We start from the raw sequence: 9858 nt of genomic DNA on the forward strand, positions 1-9858 counted from the left end.
GATGTAGGCTAGTTAAGCCGAACCACTATAAAAATCCTTGTGTTTGATTTCTCTAACCCTTACTTCCTTACTTTTGTGCAATTTTAAATTTTCCTCATATACATGATATTGAATGTTAGTTAAATAGATTGAGTTGATAAATTTGTTGACTTTTTGAGTGACTTGAGAAATTGGTTGTATATTGTATGATAAATGCTTTGTTAGATATTGCCATATAAATTGATTGAGGCTTGAATTGAAACTTAGGAACACATTGTTGAAGCACATATTACTTTTATTTTACATAGAGAAACACCTAGTTGAACAAAGCCACAATTTTTCATTAGGCTACAAGCAAGGGCCGAAAAATTGTTAAAGTCCAATTCACCCCCCTCTTGGACTATTTTGGGACAACAAATTAGTATCAGAGCTTGACTCTCTTGCTTAGGGTCTTACAACCTTAGAGTGATCCACAATGGCTAGTTCATCTAGTAATTCTGCCGGTATACCCGCACCATTAGTTGAAGGCTACTCAATCACTAGACCACCACTCTTTAATGGCACTAATTATTCATTTTGGAAAGTAAGAATGAGAAATTTCATACAATCTGTAGATATTGATGCATGGAGAATTATTAAAAATGGTCCACATGTTCCTCAAAAGAATGGTCCAGGAACTACAAAGGTTCCAAAACATGAAGATGAATATGATGACAATGATTGGAAGAAAATTTCTATAAATGCTAAAGCTATTAATATTTTGCATTGCTCACTTGACCTTAATGAATACAATCGTGCTTCAGGATGTCAATCTGCTAAGGAAATTTGGGATAATCTTGAAGTGACTTATGAAGGAACTGATGTTGTTAAAGAGTCCAAAGCAAACCTTCTTATTCGAGATTATGAGCTGTTTGAAATGAGGCCAGGAGAATCAATTGCGGATATGAGTACAAGGTTTACTGATCTTGTGAATCTTCTCAAAGCGCTTGGTAAAAGATTTGAGGAAGCTGAACTTGTGAAGAAAATTCTTAGATCACTTCCAAAATCTTGGGAAGCAAAGACTACAGTTATCCAAGATACCAAGGATTTTAAGACTTTCACCTATGATGAACTCATTGGCTCTCTTATTGCACATGAGATGGTATACAAAAAAGATGAAGTTGAAAATGAGCAAAAGAAGAAGAAAAGCATTGCTCTCAAGTCAAATAAGGATGAAGATAAGAAGAAAGGAGTTGCATTCAAAGTTGACTCAAGTGACAACTTAAGTGTTTCAAGTGATGATGAAGATGAAATGGCTGTGCTTGCAAGAAAATTTAAAAGAGCTTTCAAGAAGGGTGGAAGCAAATACAAGAAATTCTTGAAAAAGTATACTCCCAAGGATAAACATTTCAAAGATTCAAAAGAAGAAATTGTATGTTATGAGTGTCACAAACCTGGACATATCAAGGCCAAATGTCCACTACTCAAAAAGAAGAAAGGAAAAGAAGATAGGAGCAAGAAAGCTATGAAAGTAGTATGGAGTAACAGTGAAGAATCTTCAAATGATGAATCAAGTGACAAAGAGGCTGCTCTCCTTTGTATGATGGCACTTGAAGAGAAAGTCGAAAGTTCACAAAAGGAAGAAGAAAGTGACAATGAGGTAAACTCTTATGAATCTCCTAATGTAGAAGAACTTGAACTTGCATTTGCTAGAGTATATGATGAGTATAGAAATTACAAAAGAAAGTGCACTAAAATGAATTTAGAAATTGAATCATTGAGATCACAAAATATTGCCATGTCCAATGTGTATAAAGAAAATGAATTTTACAAAGGACAAATTGCCATGTTTAAAGAACTAGATTTAGAGTTGAAAATCTCAAAAGATACTTGTGAAATGCTCATTGAGAAAAATAAAGTTCTTGAAACTAAAGTAGAGTCTTTGACAAATGATTTGGCAAAATTTACAAAAGGAAAAGAAACTCTAGATGTACTTCTTGGAAACCAAAGAATTTCAAATGAGAAATATGGAATTGGTTTTGATGGTTTCATGAACTATGATAAGTACAAGAATCATTTCATTAAAGCATCTACATCTTCCTTACCTAATGTTACATGTTATTATTGCAATAAAAGAGGTCATATGATTAGCGCTTGTGCATTTAGGAAAGGTCATCTTAAGGTAAAGAAGGTATGGGTACCAAAGGGAACCTTACCTAAGGTCACTAACCCCCAAGGACCCAAAGTTGCTTGGGTACCTAAAGCTAAATGATTAAATTTCAGGTTTGTTGCAAAGGGATGAAGGAAAGTGATAAATGGTACATAGATAGTGGTTGTTCAAAGCACATGACTTGTGAAAAGGACAAGTTTTCAAAAATCACAATGAAAGATGGAGGATACGTAAAATTTGGAGATAAAGGGAAAGGAAAAATAATTGGAAATGGCACAATAGGAACCAAACCTTGTATTGAAGATGTTTCACTTGTTGAAGGTTTGAAATACAACTTGCTAAGTGTAAGCTAACTCTGTGATAAAGGTTTTGAGGTAAAGTTTACTTCTTCTCTGTGTACAATCAATAACTTAGATAATGATACATTGTTCATTGCCAATAGATCAAATAATGTTTACTTGCTTGACATGAATAATTTTGAAACTAATCATGGTACATGTCTAGTATCTCTTGATAACTCTAGTTATTTGTGGCATAGAAGACTGGGTCATGCAAGCATGCACACACTCTCAAAACTGTCTAAGAAAGAACTTGTTAATGGTCTTCCTAAGATTAAATATGAAAATGAATTTCAATGTAGAGCATGTGCACTAGGAAAGCATACTAGAGCATCTTTTAAATCTAAGAATATTGTGTCTACCACTAGGCCATTAGAATTGCTTCATCTTGATTTGTTTGGACCTGTAACTCCTACTAGTTTAGGTGGAAAGTCATATGCTTTAGTTATTGTTGATGACTATTCAAGATATACATGGACATTTTTCCTTGCTCACAAAGATGAAACTTTTGAAAAATTCATTTCATTTAGTAAAATAATTCAAAATGAAAAAGGCTTTTGCATATCATCTATTAGAAGCGATCATGGAACTGAATTTGAAAATCATTTATTTGAGAAATATTGTGATAAACATGGAATTAATCATAATTTTTCAGTTCCTAGGACACCACAACAAAATGGGGTAGTAGAAAGGAAAAATAGGACTTTGCAAGAAATGACTAGAACTATGTTGAGTGAAAATAATTTGCCAAAATACTTTTGGGCTGAAGCTGTTAATACATCTTGCTATGTGTTGAATAGAGTTTTGATTAGACCAATTTTGAAAAAGACCCCCTATGAGCTATGGAAAGGAAGGAAACCAAATATCTCATATTTTAAAGCATTTGGTTGTAAGTGCTATATTTTAAATAACAAGAAGGATAACTTAAAGAAATTTGATGCTAAATCCGATGAAGGAATCTTTCTTGGGTATTCAACAAAGAGTAAAGCCTATAGAGTGTTCAATAGAAGAACTTTGGTTATTGAGGAAACTATTCATGTTTTGTTTGATGAGACTAACCCTTCTATTAGAAGGAAAAATGCTTGTGATGATAATAATGAGCAGATTTTTGGAAAAGAAAATTCAATATCAAGTCAAGAAATGGAACAAGTTGATGACAAAGATGAGGAAACTCAAGGAGAAACTACAATAGATGTCCATGATGCCAATGAAGATCAAATTAATGAAGAAATGCCAAATTTGGAAGAATTACAAGTAAATGAGCCCCAACATGAAGATTTACCTAAAGAATGGAGATTCCATAGAAATCATCCTCAAGAAGACATTATTGATGATCCATCTCAGAGGATGATGACTAGAGCTCAATTGAGAAGATATTTTGGTAATGTTGCTTTTGTTTCACAAATTGAACCTAAATGTTTTGAAGATGCTCAAAATGATGAATGTTGGATTCTTGCTATGCAAGAAGAACTAAATCAATTTGAGAGAAATAAAGTTTGGAATTTAGTGCCTAAACCAAAAGATCATTCAATTATTGGTACCAAATGGGTTTTTAGAAACAAAATGGATGAAAAAGGCAATGTTGTTAGGAACAAAGCTAGACTAGTGGCTCAAGGCTACAACCAAGAGGAAGGGATTGATTTTGATGAAACCTTTGCTCCGGTTGCTAGAATTGAAGCTATTAGAATGTTGTGTGCCTTTGCATGTTACAAGGATTTTATGCTTTATCAAATGGATGTCAAGAGTGCATTTTTAAATGGTTATATTGATGAGGAAGTGTATGTTGCACAACCTCCAGGCTTTGAAAATCATGAGCATCCAAATCATGTTTATAAACTTACTAAAGCCTTATATGGTTTAAAGCAAGCTCCTAGAGCATGGTATGAAAGGCTTAGTAAATTCCTTTTACAAAATGATTTTCAAAGAGGCAAAGTGGATACAACACTTTTTGTTAAGAAGCATCATAATGATATGCTCATTGTGCAAATTTATGTTGATGATATAATTTTTGGTGCTACTAACGAATCTCTTTGCAAGAAATTTTCTAAGATTATGCAGAATGAATTTGAAATGAGCATGATGGGTGAGCTCACATTCTTCCTTGGACTTCAAATTAAACAAATGAAAGATGGCATCTTCATAAATCAATCAAAGTACATCAAGGATATGTTAAAGAAATTTAAGATGGAAAATTTGAAGAGCATGGGCACTCCTATGAGTTCAACAATTAAAATGGACAGTGATGAAAAAGGTAAAGAAGTAGATACCAAGCTTTATAGAGGTATGATTGGCTCTCTTTTGTATCTTACTGCATCTAGGCCAGATATACACTTTAGTGTTTGCTTGTGTGCAAGATTTCAATCATGTCCAAAAGAATCCCATTTAAGTGCAGTTAAAAGGATTTTTAGATATCTCATAGGCTCACAATCAATTGGTTTATGGTATCCAAAATGTGAATCATTTAATCTTGTTGGCTATAGTGACTCTGATTTTGTTGGAAGTAGACTGGATAGAAAAAGTACTTGGTACTTGTCAATTTCTTGGTCTTGCACTAGTTTCTTGCACGAAGAAACAAACTTGATAGCTTTATCTACAGCTGAGGCAGAATATATAGCTGCTGGTAGTTGTGTTGCTCAAATTTTATGGATGAAACAACAATTGGAAGATTTTGGTTTAAAATATAATCTTGTTCCAATTAAGTGTGACAACACAAGTGCCATAAACTTGGTCAAAAATCCAGTCCAACATTCAAGAACTAAACATATTGAGATTAGACATCATTTTATTAGAGATCATGTTCAAAATGGAAATATCAAAATAGAGTTTGTTGCCTCTGAAAATCAACTTGCTGACATTTTTACAAAGCCTCTTAATGAAGAAACCTTTTGTAGAATTAGAAGGGAAATTGGTATGTGTGAATCACTTGCTTGAAATCTAAGTCATAATAACTTCATGTATCTACATTTTATTGAATGTGTAATTGATCTGCTGTGATATTAGTTTGCTGAAAAATCCTTAAAGCATATTAGCTAACTTGTTTGTGTACTCGCGAAATTAGTTTACTAAGTTGTATGCTAATATTGCGTGACGAAAATTAGTTTGCTATATCTTGTACTGTTCAAATTTCAAACAGAAAGGTGATTGTTCTTGAAATTTTTCTGCATGTTCAGCAATGCATTTATCTTTTTTTTTGATATTACATTCTCAGTGCTGTGTCAGTCATATAAAAATGTTTATATGTGCATATAGGGACAGATAAACTTGTTTGAAATATATAATAAAATAAAGAGTAAGAAACCTGGTTCAGTTGAAAGTACAGTGACACTGAAAAGCGCGGGACTCAAGAGGACTTAAATCCTCTGCCACACGAAACCTCACGCGTTCTCTCTCTCCACTGTATCGATTGCCGTCACCTCCCAAAACCATACCCAATACCTCTTTCAGGCAAAGCATACCCTAACTCACCAAAAATTCTCAATTTCCTTTTCTCTTTCTCACTTCACTCACCGAACCACCATTACTCAATTTCATTTTTGTTTCAATGGCTCGCACCAAACGAAAATCCCCTGTTGTTGCAGCCGCTTCATCTTCCTCGTCAGCCTCCGACAATGTTCCTGTCGCGGCATTGCGGAAGAAAATGAAAGGTAAGCAAAATGTGCCGCAATCAAAATCAACTAGTGAGTCTTCTCACTCGTCCAAGGGTGTCGAATCCCCTAAATCGACGCCAGAAAAGAAAACGACAGTACAGAAGCAAGGGATGGATGCCAAAAGAAAAATGGGTATCGAAAAACTTTCGGGTTTAGTGGATAAAGCACTGTTGGATTGCAAATTCGTCAAATGGGAGAACTTTAATCAGGTAAACTTTCACTTTAAAGAGCTTTTTGAGTTTCAAGGCTGGTTGGATGTGTGTGAATGTGCAAATGAGTACTACCCTAAGCTTGTACAAGAATTTTATAGAACCATGAGAACTGTTGATAATGAGGATCGATTTGAAGTGATTTTGAATACAAATTCATATAGCGTTTCTGTTGAACTGATAGCCACGGCTTTGAAATTGCCCAATGATGGAAATAAAATTTCCTCACATAAGGATGTTGCTAGGGTGGCAGGGTTTAATCTGGTTGAATTTGAAAATGAGGTGTTCCCTGCTAACACTGCCAAAAATGAGAAATCCACGATGCAAAGCCCTCCAGCATATCAAAATTATTCACAGTATGGTGAATTATGTGTTCTGTCCGAAATCTGGCAGTTATGGCTATCTGAGTCACTTGGACATGTGTATTATGTGGCACATTGTGAATAAAGTTAGGTTGAATTTAGCTTACTTAATCTTCAAAAACATGTGCAAAGCCTATGGGATTGGGAAACTGCCTTATGCACATTTGTTAACTGCTGTGTTTAAAGAGCTAAGGTGAATGTCACTAAGGAAATCTCTAGGGCTGACTTGATAGTGCTTAGAGAAATACATTTCGAAACTGATGGGAGAAAAACAAGATTTGAAAAGGGTGGTTCCTCCTCTGCTAAAGTTGATTCTGGTTCTGTTAGTGAAGTTTTGAATGAAATTCAAGGGATAAAGGCTACTGTTAATGAACATTTTAGTGCAACAAGTCAGTCCCTTGACATCCTCAGAAAATTTGTTGATGTGGTTGACTATAAAGTGAGTCACCTGCTCACTCAAAATGAGGAGTTAAAGAAGCTGATTCTGGCTCTTCAGCAGGCCAAGGAACTTGGAGTTCCAACTAAAGTTGAGGCTGCTACTCAGGTTTCTGCTGATAAGGGAGAAAGCAACAAAGTTAAAGAGTCTCCTGCTGATATGGCATGTGAAAGTGGTCAAGTTGCTGAAGCAGAACTTGAACCTGTAGTGGATGCCCCTGATGAGCAAGCTAGTGACCAGGTTCTTGAACCTGAGATTGGTCCTACAGCTGATGTACCTACTGACCTTGATGGTAAAAAAGTTGTAGCAACTGAAAGTGAGTTACCAAAGGAAAGTGAAACGGTTCTAGAATCTGAACAAGCTGTTGAACCTCCACCTGCACCACCAGTTGAGCCAGCTGCTGTTCCTACACAGCACCAGGAACCTTCTCTCAAAGAACACCAAGCTAGTGCTCAAACTCAGCTATCTGCAGCTGCTGCCCCTACAGCAAAGAAAGGTAAGAAAAGGTACAAGTCAACCGTGTCAAATCCGTACCAGACCCTCGCTGCTGCTCTTCAACCCCCTTCTGAAGATGATGAGGACCAAGCCCCTCCGGCCCCTGTTATTAAACTGCCTAGGAAGAAAATGGTGCCTTCAAAATCCACTCGTAGGAGTACCAGACTTAAATAGCATCTCATCTGGATTTTTAGTTTACTGATTGCATTTTTAGTTTACTAGTCTGTGTGCTACTTTTGATTTTTAGTTTGCTACTGTCTACCTTACTGCATTTCCATTTTGGCTAACATGATTCTTTTTGGGTACTTTCTCCTGTTTCCTTTTTGATTGATGACAAAAAGGGGGAGAATGGTTATGGATATGTGAATATGTGTTGATGAACATATGGAAATGTGTTGATATACTTGTGAAGTGTGATGATATGTGACTGTGTGTTGATGTTGGTGAGATATATATATGTGATGATACTTGTGTTGCTGGATATATGCTTATACTTGTGATTGACTGTGTGTTGATGTTGGTGAGATATATATATGTGATGATACTTGTGTTGCTGGATATATGCTTATACTTGTGATTGATACTTGTGAAGTGTGAATATGTTTGATAGCATAATTTCAGGGGGAGCTTATGTACAGAAAATGGATTTCTTGGATACTATATGCATATATTTAGGGGGAGCATTTTCGGTATACTATACTTGGATTTACATACTCACATAAATTCTCACACACTTTTATTTTTGACTGATCGATTCAGGTGAGTTTTGTCATCATCAAAAAGGGGGAGATTGTTGACCCCGTGTAGCTCAAAATGAGCATTGATTTTGATGATAACAAAACTCAAAGAGAATCTATCTAACCTAACCTTAAATTGATGTGTAGATTCTTTGTCTTATGCATATTGCATATAAGAAGAAAAGATACTCAAAGGCATTCCAAGACAAATCCAAAATGAGAAAAAGGATATGGAAATCAAGACTCAAAGCAAAGGTATGAAAAGCATAGTGTTAGAGTCTTAGGTCTTTTTGTGAAAAAGAATAGATGAGAATTTAGTCATATGGAGCTCAAAAATGAAAATTTATTTTCTGATTACTTTTTCTCATCATGACCTTGAACACAACTATTGAAACATTTTTTAAAAGGTCTAAATCATTTTGCATTGCAAGTTGAGACATGCAGCTGTTGACTTAGTTTGCTAACTGGTTTGCTAAATTTTTTAGTTTGCTAATGAGTTTGCTAAAAAAGTTAGTTTACTAACCAGTTTACTGACTGCTCCTAAAATTTTATTAGTTTGTTAATTTATCAGAGCTGCTCAACTTCGCACAAAAGGACAAAATAACGGCTACTTTGTCTTGGGCAGTGTGTATAACATTCTAAAAAGGGTTTCAAACGGTCTAAAATGATTTGGGACTATAAATACACATTCTTCACTTCATTTACACTTAATGAAAGCTTACATTTGAACTCCAACATTGATTTTTCATTTATTGCTTTCATTCAAGAGCTTTAAAGATTTTGAGCTACCATTGGCAAATCAACTCATCTCTTCTTTATAGTTTGATTTGTATTGTGTAAGAGTGAGTGTTGAAACATTGAATTGCATTCAAGAGAGGTTGTACAAGCACTTATTGAAGCTTGGGAGAGTTAGTGCTTGTAATTGCAATTGAGAAGGTTTCAAACTACCTTGGTGTAAAAGCTTGGTGTTGAGAAATTGTAAAGGGCTTTTGGTCTCTTGCCTTCAAAAGAGCAAATAGTGGAAAGAAGACTCAAAGAGGGTTCTTTGAGAGAGTGGATGTAGGCTAGTTAAGCCGAACCACTATAAAAATCCTTGTGTTTGATTTCTCTAACCCTTACTTCCTTACTTTTGTGCAATTTTAAATTTTCCTCATATACATGATATTGAATGTTAGTTAAATAGATTGAGTTGATAAATTTGTTGACTTTTTGAGTGACTTGAGAAATTGGTTGTATATTGTATGATAAATGCTTTGTTAGATATTGCCATATAAATTGATTGAGGCTTGAATTGAAACTTAGGAACACATTGTTGAAGCACATATTACTTTTATTTTACATAGAGAAACACTTAGTTGAACAAAGCCACAATTTTTCATTAGGCTACAAGCAAGGGCCGAAAAATTGTTAAAGTCCAATTCACCCCCCTCTTGGACTATTTTGGGACAACAACTTTAAACAGGTAGAAGGCAGAAATAAAAGTAGACGACAAATTTGAAAGTAGGT

Source organism: Hevea brasiliensis, chromosome 13, assembly GCF_030052815.1.
Source record: "Hevea brasiliensis isolate MT/VB/25A 57/8 chromosome 13, ASM3005281v1, whole genome shotgun sequence".
Classification (NCBI taxonomy): domain Eukaryota; kingdom Viridiplantae; phylum Streptophyta; class Magnoliopsida; order Malpighiales; family Euphorbiaceae; genus Hevea; species Hevea brasiliensis.